Below are 11,684 nucleotides of genomic sequence, written 5' to 3' on the forward strand. Positions count from 1 at the left end.
AACCCCAACCCCAAACATCAACCCCAACCCCAAACCCAACCCCAACCCCAACCCCAATCTTAACTCCAACCCCAAACTCAACCCCAACATCAACTCCAACCCCAAACCCATATTCAACCCCAACCCCAAACGTAGTGCAAACCCCAAACTCAACCCCAACCCCAAACTTAGTGCCAACCCCAGGCCCAACCCCAAATTTACCCCAACCCCAAACTCAACTCCAACCCCAATCTCAACCCCAACCTCCAACCCTATATTCAACCCCAACCCCAAACGTAGTGCAAACCCCAAACTCAACCCCAACCCCAACCCCAATATCAACTCCAGCCCCAATATCAACCCCAACCTCCAACCCTATATTCAACACCAACCCCAAACGTAGTGCAAACCCCAAACGTCAACCCCAACCCCAAACTCAACCCCAACCCCAATCTCAACCCCGACCCCAATATCAACTCCAACCCCAAACTTAATGCCAACCCCAACCCCAACCCCAAATTAACCCCAACCCCAAACTCAACTCCAGCCCCAATATCAACCCCAACCTCCAACCCCATATTCAATGCCAACCCCAAAGTCAACTTCAGCCCCAAACTCAACTCCAACCTCAACTCCAGCCTCAACTCTAACCCCAAACATGCCAACCCAACACTCAACCTCAACCCCAACCCAAACTTAATGCCAACCCCAAACTCAAACTCTAACCCCAAATTAATGCCAACCCCAACATCAACTCCAACCCCAAACCCATATTCAACCTCAACCCCAAACTTAGTGCAAACCCCAAACTCATCTCCAACCCCAACCCCAATCTCAACTCCAACCCCAATATCAACCCCAACCTCCAACCCTATATTCAACGCCAACCCCAAACGTAGTGCAAACCCCAAACGTCAACTCCAACCCCAAACTCAACCCCAACATCAACTCCAACCCCAAACCCATATTCAACCCTAACCCCAAACTCAACCCCAACCCCAAATTAATGCCAACCCCAAACTCAACCCCAACCCCAAACTCAACCCCAACCCCAATATCAACTCCGACCCCAATATCAACCCCAACCCCAATCTCAACCCTAACCCCGTATTCAACCCCAATTCCAATCTCAACTCCAACCCCAAAGTCAGCTCTAACCCCAAACTTAATGCCAACCCCAACCTCAACCTCCAACCCAAACTCAACCCCAACCCCAAACGTCATCGCCAACCCCAAACTCAACCCCATATTCAACTCCAACCCCATATTCAACTCCAGCCCTCAACCTCAACCCTAACCCCAACTTTCACCCCAACCCCAAACTCAACCCCAACAGCAACTCCAACCCCAAACCCATATTCAACGCCAACCCCAAACTTAGTGCAAACCCCAAAATCAACTCCAACCCCAACCCCAAATTAATGCCAACCCCAAACTCAACTCCAACCCCAGTCTCAACTCCAACCTCAACCTCAATCCCAACCCCAAAGTCAACTCCAACCCCAAGCGCCAACACCAGCCCCAAACTCAACCCCAACCCCAAAGTCCACCCCAATCTCAACCCACAACCCCAACATCAACTCCAACCCCAAACGTCAACACCAACCCCAACCCCAACCCCAAACTCAACCCCAGCCCCAATCTCAACTCCAACCTCAACCTCAACCTCAACCCCAGCCCCAATCTCAACTCCAGCCCCATATTCAACTCCAGCCCCATATTCAACTCCAGCCCCATATTCAACTCCAGCCCCATATTCAACTCCAACCCCAATCTCAACCCCGATCCCAACCTTAACTCCAACCCCAACCTCAACCGCAACCCCATATGTCAACTCCAACCCCAAACTCAACCCCAACATCAACCCCAACCCCAAACCCATATTCAAAGCCAACCCCAAACTCAACCCCAACCCCAATCTCAACCCCGACCCCAAACTCAACTCCAACCCCAAACCCATATTCAAAGCCAACCCCAAACTCAACCCCAATTTCAACTGCAACCCCATATTCAACTCCAACCCAAACCTCAACCCTAACCCCAACTTCCACCCCAACCCCAATCTTAACTCCAACCCCAAACTCAACCCCAATATCAACCCCAACCCCAACCCCAAATTAACCCCAACCCCAAATTACCCCCAACCCCAAATTACCCACAACGGCTGCCCCAGAACCACCACACGCATCCCAGCTCATGGCACATTCTTTCGTAATTATGCCCTGCAGGGATGGACATCCAACAGTCTCTCCATTGACGGACAACACTAAGTTCCTATGCAGCAACTTGCGCACACCATTCCCTTCTCGACCATTATACGTGCAGAAAATCCGCCCTAACACGAACGCATGCAAACCTCTCAAACAGACCAACACAAAGCAGCAGAACCCGCAAAGGTAATTCAGAGACGCGTTCCCATAGCCCCCTGTCGCACGAGGACCTTATAGTTCACGCAAGTCGTAATCGCCTAAACATCTCATGTCCAAATCTGCTATCAGACTCCCGCGAAAAATATATTTCGAATCTTTTTTCTAGCTAGACTCTCAATGTATTATGACAATAAACAATGCCAAACTGAATATGCACTCATTCATATACTTCGCCCAAGGCAAAATAGAGGGGAAAGTATTTTCCTGTCTTAATGAGGCATCATTTTATTATATGGTCCCTGTAGCACAGGGGCAAGTACACATAAATGAACATGGGGAACTGAGAGCTGAGAGAGCACGTACAGCCTATAACAATTGCCTAACCCCAGACACTGACTCAACACCCTCACAACAAACCATGAGACTTCGTTCGAAAATGCTCCTGTGAATAGATCACCCCCTAGAAAGGAGAAAGATACTATATGAATCGGCTCGTTTACAAACAAGGACAAGGTACAAAAGGAGGTGACAAGGCTCCAATAACGGCAAACCTCTGACTACAACACCAGAGACTCAAGAGGTTCAAATCCAGACCTGAGGCGACTCGCGAGGCATTTTGGAACATCTCAGGAAGAAGCATTGGGAGCGCCTGAAACGCTGCCCGAACGTTACAAATTTGCCGTGAAGCCAAAGGACGGGTGGAAACCCTTGAATCCAACCTTCTTAACCGCTAGACAGCGACAAAGCAAAGATTCCAGATGAAGTGGCAGTCCAGCAAGGGACATAGTCTCATCAAGTGCCTCGGCTCGGACTCGAGGTAGGTATTATATACCAAGCGCTACGCAACCAGTCAACGAATAAGTACTTTGCAACGAGGGACAGTACACTAGCTAGAAACTGTGAATGCTGCCATAGCGCCAGAAACCTCACCCTTACAAGAACCTTACATTGTTCTACACCAAACTTGGTGCGACGCGAAAGAACCAACACTTTTGGCCTTATCACTTCTATTGCAAAATGTCTCTTCAACCCCAATTTCAGATACACGCGTCGAATCCCATTTCACGCTCTACCTTCGTAAGTTTTTCCCAACATCGCTTCCAACACTCCGATATCACAAATTTCCAATATGGAGCTCTTCGAGAGACCAAACTCAAAGATACTCGAGCGAGGGCGGCTTAAATTTCAGCTGACTATAGCAGCGAAAACTTGAACAAATTATTCCTCAAAAACAATTACATCCAGCCTTATAGAGCGACACCTGACCTCCATAAATTATATATAATAATCATTCCAAGGAAATATTCCCATTTCCTTTTCTGCATATGTGTGGTAATCCGAGAGAAGGCCCACTAGACAAGACACAGTCTATATTGACTTTTGCAGACACTCCAATCCCATTCCCACCGCTGCACCTGTTTATCAATTACGAAACACATTCCCAGCCCTAGCACACCTGTCAGCTCGCGAATACTCCACGCGCACATATATTCTCTCACGAACAGAAGCTTTGCTTTTTCGTCGTCCACAGCCTCAGGGGGACTGTCTCTTATCGCTAAAAATGTTATATTTCGAATCTTGCCGCACGGGAGATCATAAACCCTATAACGCTCATGGGGAAGAGAATACTACCACGGGAATTTGTTTTGCTATAAGTTCGATAGTTTTGCCAAGATCATAATTGAATCAAATGCGAAACGCCTAGCGCCGAGAGGAACGAAAGAGTCCATTCTATAACGAGTCATCCCAACGAAAGCATCCAACGAACTGTTCCCTTTTGTTCGCGAAGGGACACCCTGGACGCGCAATTCATCACGTTCCAATATACTCTTGTTTCACTGGAAAAACGGAACACATTCCTTTGCCAAGACTAGGTTGCTCTAACACCCATCCAGCCTAGCTAGACTTGGGAATGATATTACCTAGAGTGGGCAAACCCCGGAATAACGGGCGCCACAATCCCATCAAATTCGCAACATTTATACTATCTCTCACACAACATCTACTCTCACTACTCTCGGGGCCAATCAAGTTAACGCTGTGTGAGAACTGAAATTCCATGTTTTCTGGCACTCACACTACTCAACTTCCAACCCCCCAACAACACCATGGCCTCCCTCTCCTTTCAAGAGTGTTGACCTTTGACACCTAATGTATCTCTCTCTTTTCAGAGCCAGAATTTGTAATTTAACAACAAGGAGAAGGCTTACAGAAGGTGGTGAGAAGGCCTGCAACAACAAGAAAAATGCCACGCGAGCTGCGAGGTGGCCGCAGGAGGAAAGACCATCAACGGAGGTTGCTCATCAACTTCTACACTCAAGCAATGAGTCACCAACTAACTGCATTTGGTCTCTCCCGATATTAGATGTATTCTGGCCACTCTCTTGATTATTGTGATTTGGAAAGATAATTGTGATTAAGCGCTGGGGTATATAAAGCAACTAAAAGGCCAATTCAGCGCTTGGGCGACAGGGGGTTGTATTGTTCCCTCCCAACTGCCCCGCCGGCTTGACCTCCAATCCCTTGCAAACTACAACTCCTTTTTCTGAGTTGATGCATCCCGGCCATTTCTCCGGTGGGTCCCGCCACCTGTAGCGTGTCACTTTGTCCTTTAATTTTTTGGTCGGTTGTGATCGTGCGATTGCTCATCCTGGTGTGTGTCGTTCCTTGCGCTCTGGGTTCGTCGCTTCTAACAGCTAGGAAGACATCCTTGGTGAGTAGCTTCATGCTTCAGACTAAAACCCCCCTGGAGTACGGACCCACTCGGCGCGCCTTCCTGCCATGTGAGTAAAACCATCCACGCAGACTATATACTACCAACAATTACCCATCCAGCAATCAAAAATTTAACGATGTAGTTATACTTGCCAACCTTTGTTGGCCCTCCATATTCCACCATTTATATCCCCCGGTCCCTCCAATTTAGAACCGAACACGACACCTCCACCACATCGCTCCATAGACACCCACCACATCCCGGTCTTAATGAGGCAAACCACATTTTTTTATCAAACCCAGAGTCAAGTGATAAAAGGAGGGGAAACTGATCACCTCGAGCAAGAAGTTCAAGGTAGAGTCAGAGGGCAAACAGCGTCCGGACTTAGATGGCGTCGAGCCATATCCAGGTGGAGAAGAAAAAGCATGCACACGGGAGTCCAACTTAAGACTGGCGAGCCACGCGACCTGCTGCCAGAAACTCATACGCACACCATTCAAGATTCATGTCACAGGTAAGACAGGTGTTGTATGAAATACAGCAGAGAACAGTAAAGTAAAATCTAGTTTCTATTCCATATCAACTTGCACCTGGATTACACTGTAGGTCTCAGCTCGGCTGAGCTAGTTATATTTATCCCCTTAGACTTCGTTATTGCTGGATGTTTATTGGTAGCAAAGTCAATATTATATAGGTATATACACGCCTAATAGAACCACACAAAGACCTGGCTTTCCCAGTTGATATCGTGTCCACTGTAGACGCCAAATTATAACTCTAGTAATATAACTCTGTTACAGATGGGAAGCAATATTCAAGATATTATTCAAATCTCTCCTGTGCCTGAGATATTACCCAAACACACCTGTAATTCTTGTTCAACCCCATAAGGAGCCCATAAACCACGCCCACTAAAACATTGTGACCACTAAGATAGTATGTGCAGCTGATAGGTAGGAGCAGTGCATGAGTTCTAAAACGGTGCAGCCTTTATGGCAGGGAGAAGCAAGGACCTTCTCCTGAGTGTACCACTGCCCATTTATTTATTCATTACTCCATGCCTTTCATATAGGTGCTGGCAACGGCTGCATCTGGATAGGTGAGTCTGCTACTCACAGTAAGAGACCTGGTAGAGCTGACTATTGCCAGAGCTCAAAGTAAGATAGATATCTGCAAATCACACACAAAGAACAAAGGACTGCGTTGGTGAGCAATAATTCTCTATACTTCATTTGACCATGCCTCTTTGACAGTCACAGTTGTGGCAATGGTAGAGGCCATGAGAGTCTGTTCAGGAAGCCAGGAGTACTGTTCTGGGTCATGAAAAGGCAGCCAGTGGTTTGACTATCACATGTTTATGTGTTTTTTGATCGCTATTTTACGAGCACACGCTCGGGTCTTAAGTAAAAAGGAACTCAGGTTTTGGTTGCCTGCAGGACAGATGTTCTTTTTGGGTTTCAATATGTTTGCATAGTGACTTGCAACCATGGGACTGGTGTTCAAGGACCCTCTTGGTTCCTTCAGTTCCTAGGTTCTTTCTTGCCTACGATTAAATATCACTTGACACCTTTGCTTTCAACAGAAGAAGCTGATACTCTCATTATAGACGCTAGCAACCCATAAGCCTCATACAGTTTTTGGGCACAAGTGGTAACCTAAACCTCGATTCTTAACCCAACCCAGTAGCATACAAACCTGCAAGTTGGTCTCATTTCGGTCCCTCAGTCAATACTTTTTCTTTTCTTCCCTCAGAGCCAAAAACCTGTGTTTATAAACCAGGAGCAGGTGCAGAAAGAGGTGAGTGCTGCCCTGGCAGCAAGTGCCTCCCTCAGCTGTGAAGTAGCACAGGATCCAACCGAAGTACACACAAGAATCGGATCACCCAAGGATGGAAGACTGCTTGCCTCTCCAGAAGTTCAGAATGGAATCTGTGGGCAAAAACACCCGGAGTTCGGTCTGGATCATGTGAGAGCGCCCAGCCATTACTGAGGCAGCAACGAACGACTGCTGGAGAATACATCTGCGAGGCTGCTGGCCAGAAGATGACCTTCAACGCATTAGGAAACACCACAACTGGTGAGCATCCCATATACGGCTCCACCTTTGGGAGCACTAAGCAGCTTTTTATGTGGCTTAGAGGAAGACTGGCTGTCTTCTACCCTGTGGGCATGGAACAGCCACAATTCCCCCCGGAACAACATCAATGACCCACACCACAAGTTGGATTCTCCTTTTTAATGTAGTGGTAGCGAGGTGAAAATCTGGCTGTGGAATATTTTTGACTAAGGAACTTCTACTTGAATTTCTAGATGCACTGAATTTTACCCATAAACTCTGGAGTCCATCTCATTTCATAGAATCCGGATTAAGTCACTACAGCCACCATCATAGCCGAGGTTGACTATGATCCTGATTTATATCCATATTTTGGTTTGGCACAAAGCGCTTACCTTTTCAGTTAGGTTTTTAAGATCAATAGCTTCCAGAGAAGCACCATATACAGTGGAAATGAGCCACCGCAGATTTCACAAGGTGAGCGCAGTGAACGGCCATGTGGTCAGAGACAACTATCGCACATGCTCACAGGGCCATGCCTGGCCAGTTTTGCCATATGCAATGCACATCACTTCCCCCATTTACTTACCAAGTGTGCCACCCCACCAAGGCCTTCGGAAAAGACCACTTCGACGACATTTAGAGGCTACACTTCGCACGTTCAGAAACACCCCAGCCCAACCCCTCCACTGGAACTTACATTAACGGCAACCGCCTCCATTAGATCCACCGCCCGGACATACCCCCGTTGGCTCTTGTAGCACCTCCAGTGACCTCCAGGCGGTATAAAGACCACTATCAAAGCCCAGTTAGGAGAGTTGCCTCTTCAGTCCATAGGTGCCGGACGTTTTCCCATACAACGCACACTCCGGCTGTTTGTTCTAAGCGAGACAAAAAACCAAAACGTGGATGGAACAGTGTCTAGTACAGGAAACAACTGGCCCTATTGATCACCCCTGATAGGCTGCCAACAGTTTTTACACAAGTAAGTGGTGAGTCATGACTACACGCTTGCATGAGTCTGGTTTTAAAAAACTTGCCTGTTCCTTTCTGATGGACGGAGACGCAGTTAAGATGTGACGGTACAGGATAACTGCAGTGAGGAACACTTTGTGCTCTCCCGACATCCAGTTGCAATCACAGCTTATTGTTGCTATAGAAAACAGCTTCTCTGTAGACAAATTGAGTTAGTTCCAATAAGTGGCTGAAGCCCTAAGTGATCCAAGGTGAAGCACTGCAATTCCTAAACCACCTAGGAACTTTAACTATTGTAGTAGGGAAATCCACAGCGCTATAATGAGATGAGTTATTTAAAATATGAGTCCTCCAATCATCATAATTACACACCGCATTTTAGAACTCTTACTCCCATTGAGTGATCTCATGATAGAAGTGAGAGTTTAACAGCAGAAGTCTGAAGTTATGCTCCATATTTCTCATCACTCAAGAGAATATTTGAATATATGAATTTCCCTTTTCTGGACTATTGAGTTAAGCAGCTCATAATATCGCACGGTCAGCTGATGTTCTTTAAATGCACTACCGAGGAGTCCACCATAGCACATGTGGGGATAAGGTTGGACTGCTATTTGCTGTTGAGCCATAACCCACTTTAGGCTAAGAAGCCTGATTTTAGAGGACTGTGGACTTCCCCTTTCCCTTCCCCTCTCCTCCCCTTCTCCCTGGACTGATCCCACCCATAGCGGCTTCTGAAAGCAATGGATTTCAGACCTCAAAGGTCAAATGAGGAATGCGTCATAGCGCTGGTGACAAACCTGTTGTTTTTTAACTGCAATCTAATCCACGAGCAAGTCACATATACAGCATCAAAAGACAAGTGTCGTGTTTCCTTTCACATATAAAGCTTGGAGCACTAGCAGCCGCAAGATATAGAAAAACAAACATACAAGCTGCCTTCAAACCTGTAGTCTGGCTGAATCTTTTATTGTCAGTTTTGGTCAGGAGGAGATGCTTGAGTAAGACAAATAAAAGGTCACGGGTAAGTTGGTCCTTCTTGTGATATACTTCTAGGCTTTCATCAGGGAGAAGCTTAATTAGTCCAAATAATCATAGCAGAAACCACACCAAGAGCATGAGAGTGAAATTTATACTTTCTTGACGTGAAGGAAAATTTTACCTGGTTCATGAGCGATTCCACCCCACACTCATAAATCTCTGTTCCTTCCTTAATGACCCAAGTAAGGACCCTCACTTGCAGACCAGTAATTTTTTTTATATTGCTTCAACCCCACGTCTTGCGTGCAAAACAAAAAGTGGGCTTACATTATCTATAAAGAGCAGGACACACCTGAAATGTTTTTTTCCAATCTGAAAAGCCGATGCCATTTAACACAAACACCCATCGGCTATTAACCTGGATCTACATGACCACAAAACTAAGTTCCCAACTAAATCCACATTCTTCTTTCTCCTTCTCAGAATTGCCTGTGAAAATCAGCAAACCATACCATTAGCCCGTCTACCATTAGACACCCCATAGCCACCCCATAGCCACCGCGCATCACCACCCCTAGCCCCACATAGCCCAACCCGCATAACCACCCCATAAACCAGCCATAACACCCCATGCCACGCCCATAACCGACCAGACACCGTAATAAGCCCCCAATACTACCCAGCATGCCATGAGACCACCCGACCCATTCCCACTCGGCAATCTCCCTCCCTGACCCATTCCACCCCACTCCCCACCCCATAACCAACCCCCATAACCACTCTTCGCCGTTAAACCCCCTCCCCACCTCCATCCCCATCCCCACCCCATATCCAACTCCATAACCACACCTGTTCCCCTTCCACCCCAATCTCCATCCCCTTGAACCCAACCGTCACCTCATCCCCGACCCATGGCCTGACCCCATAAACCACCCCCCATCCCACCGGCCCATCCCACCTACTGCCCATCGCCACGCACATAACCAGCCCCTAACCACGCCCATCGCCCACCGCCATGCCCACCCCAATAACACACTCTCCATAACACCCACATACCCCATCCCATCCCTTCCCATCCCCAATCCCTGACCCCCCATTCCCTGACCCCGTAACTACCCATCCCCACCCATAACCCATCCCATCCCCCACCCCATCACCATCCCTGACCCGCATAACCACACCCATCCCAACCGTTCCATTGGCACCTCCGCACCCCATCCCATCCTGACCCATAACCACCCCATCCCACCCCAAAACCCACCCATCACCACCCATCCTGACCCCATAACTACCCCGTTCCACCCCATAACCATCACCATCCCCACCCCATCCCCTCCCGACCCCATAACCACCCAATCCCCACCCCATAACCACCCCCATCCCCCACCGACCCATCCCCATCCCTGGACCCCGTAACCACCCCATCCCCACCCTCATAAACCACCCATCCCCACCCCATCCCATCTCCCGGACCCCATAACCACCACCTTCCCAACCCCATAACCATCCCATCCCCCACCCCATCCCATCCCCGCACCCATAACCACCCATAACCACCCCATTCCACCCTCATCTCCATCCTGACCCCAAACCGCAACCTCATTCCGCTACCCTAGAAGTGCCTGACCCCATAACTACCCCATAACCACGCCGCATCCCCCACCCCATCCCCATCCCTGACCCATAACCACCCATCCCCACCCCAAACCCACCCATACCCGCCCCATGCCTGAGCCCTAACCTAACCCCCTTCCCACCCCATAACCCCCCATCACCGCACCCATCCCCATCCCGACCACCCATAACCACTCCCATAACACACCCATCACCATCCCGGGCCCTTACATTCCCACCCCCAAACCCACCCCATCCCAACCCCATAACACCCATTCCCACCCCATCCCTACCCCATACCATCCTCCCCACCCCACAACCACCCATCCCCGAACCGCCATCCCTGACCCCATAACTACCCATCTGTAACTTCCGCCCATCCAACCCCATAACCACCCCATCCCCATCCCACCCATCCCCGCACCCCCATCCCTGACGCCTAACTACCCCATCCAAACCCATAACACCCCCCCCCATCCCCACCCCATAACCACCCCGTTAACCACCCTCCCCACCATCCCCAATCCCACCCCATATCCACCCCAAACCCACCCCATCCCCCGACCCCATACCTACGCCCATTCCACCCACCACCCCACCCCCACCCTTCATAACCGCCATCTCCCCACAGGGGACATATTTGGAAAGAAATCTTCGCGCTGTTGCATGCTTCGTGTATGTGCCACGACCCTGGGAATTTTCAATCGGTGGGGGGGCGGGAGCGACCAACAACTCGTTCCAGAGTGGCGTCGGTCAGTGACGGGCACAGGGGGGTTATGGCGTTATGGGGGTGTTATGGGGTTATAGGGTATAGGGGTGTTATAGGGTAATGGGGTTTTATAGGGTTTATAGGGTTATGGGGTTATGGGGATATGGGTATGTATGGGTTATGGGGTTATAGGCTGGGTTATAGGGGTATGGGGTTATGGGTTTGGGTTGATGGTTGGTTTATGTGATATGGTTATAGGGTTATGGTTAGGGTTTATAGTGTTATA

The 11,684-nt window shown here is 48.8% G+C and overlaps 1 protein-coding gene across 1 annotated transcript in view; it reads left to right on the forward strand.

Annotated features, from left to right (window-relative positions):
- Window positions 1-11,684, forward strand: part of PDE2A (phosphodiesterase 2A) — a 37,965-nt gene that overhangs the window by 23,872 nt on the left and 2,409 nt on the right. The window lies entirely within an intron of this gene.

This window comes from Coturnix japonica, unplaced genomic scaffold, assembly GCF_001577835.2.
Source record: "Coturnix japonica isolate 7356 unplaced genomic scaffold, Coturnix japonica 2.1 chrUnrandom616, whole genome shotgun sequence".
Lineage (NCBI taxonomy): Eukaryota > Metazoa > Chordata > Aves > Galliformes > Phasianidae > Coturnix > Coturnix japonica.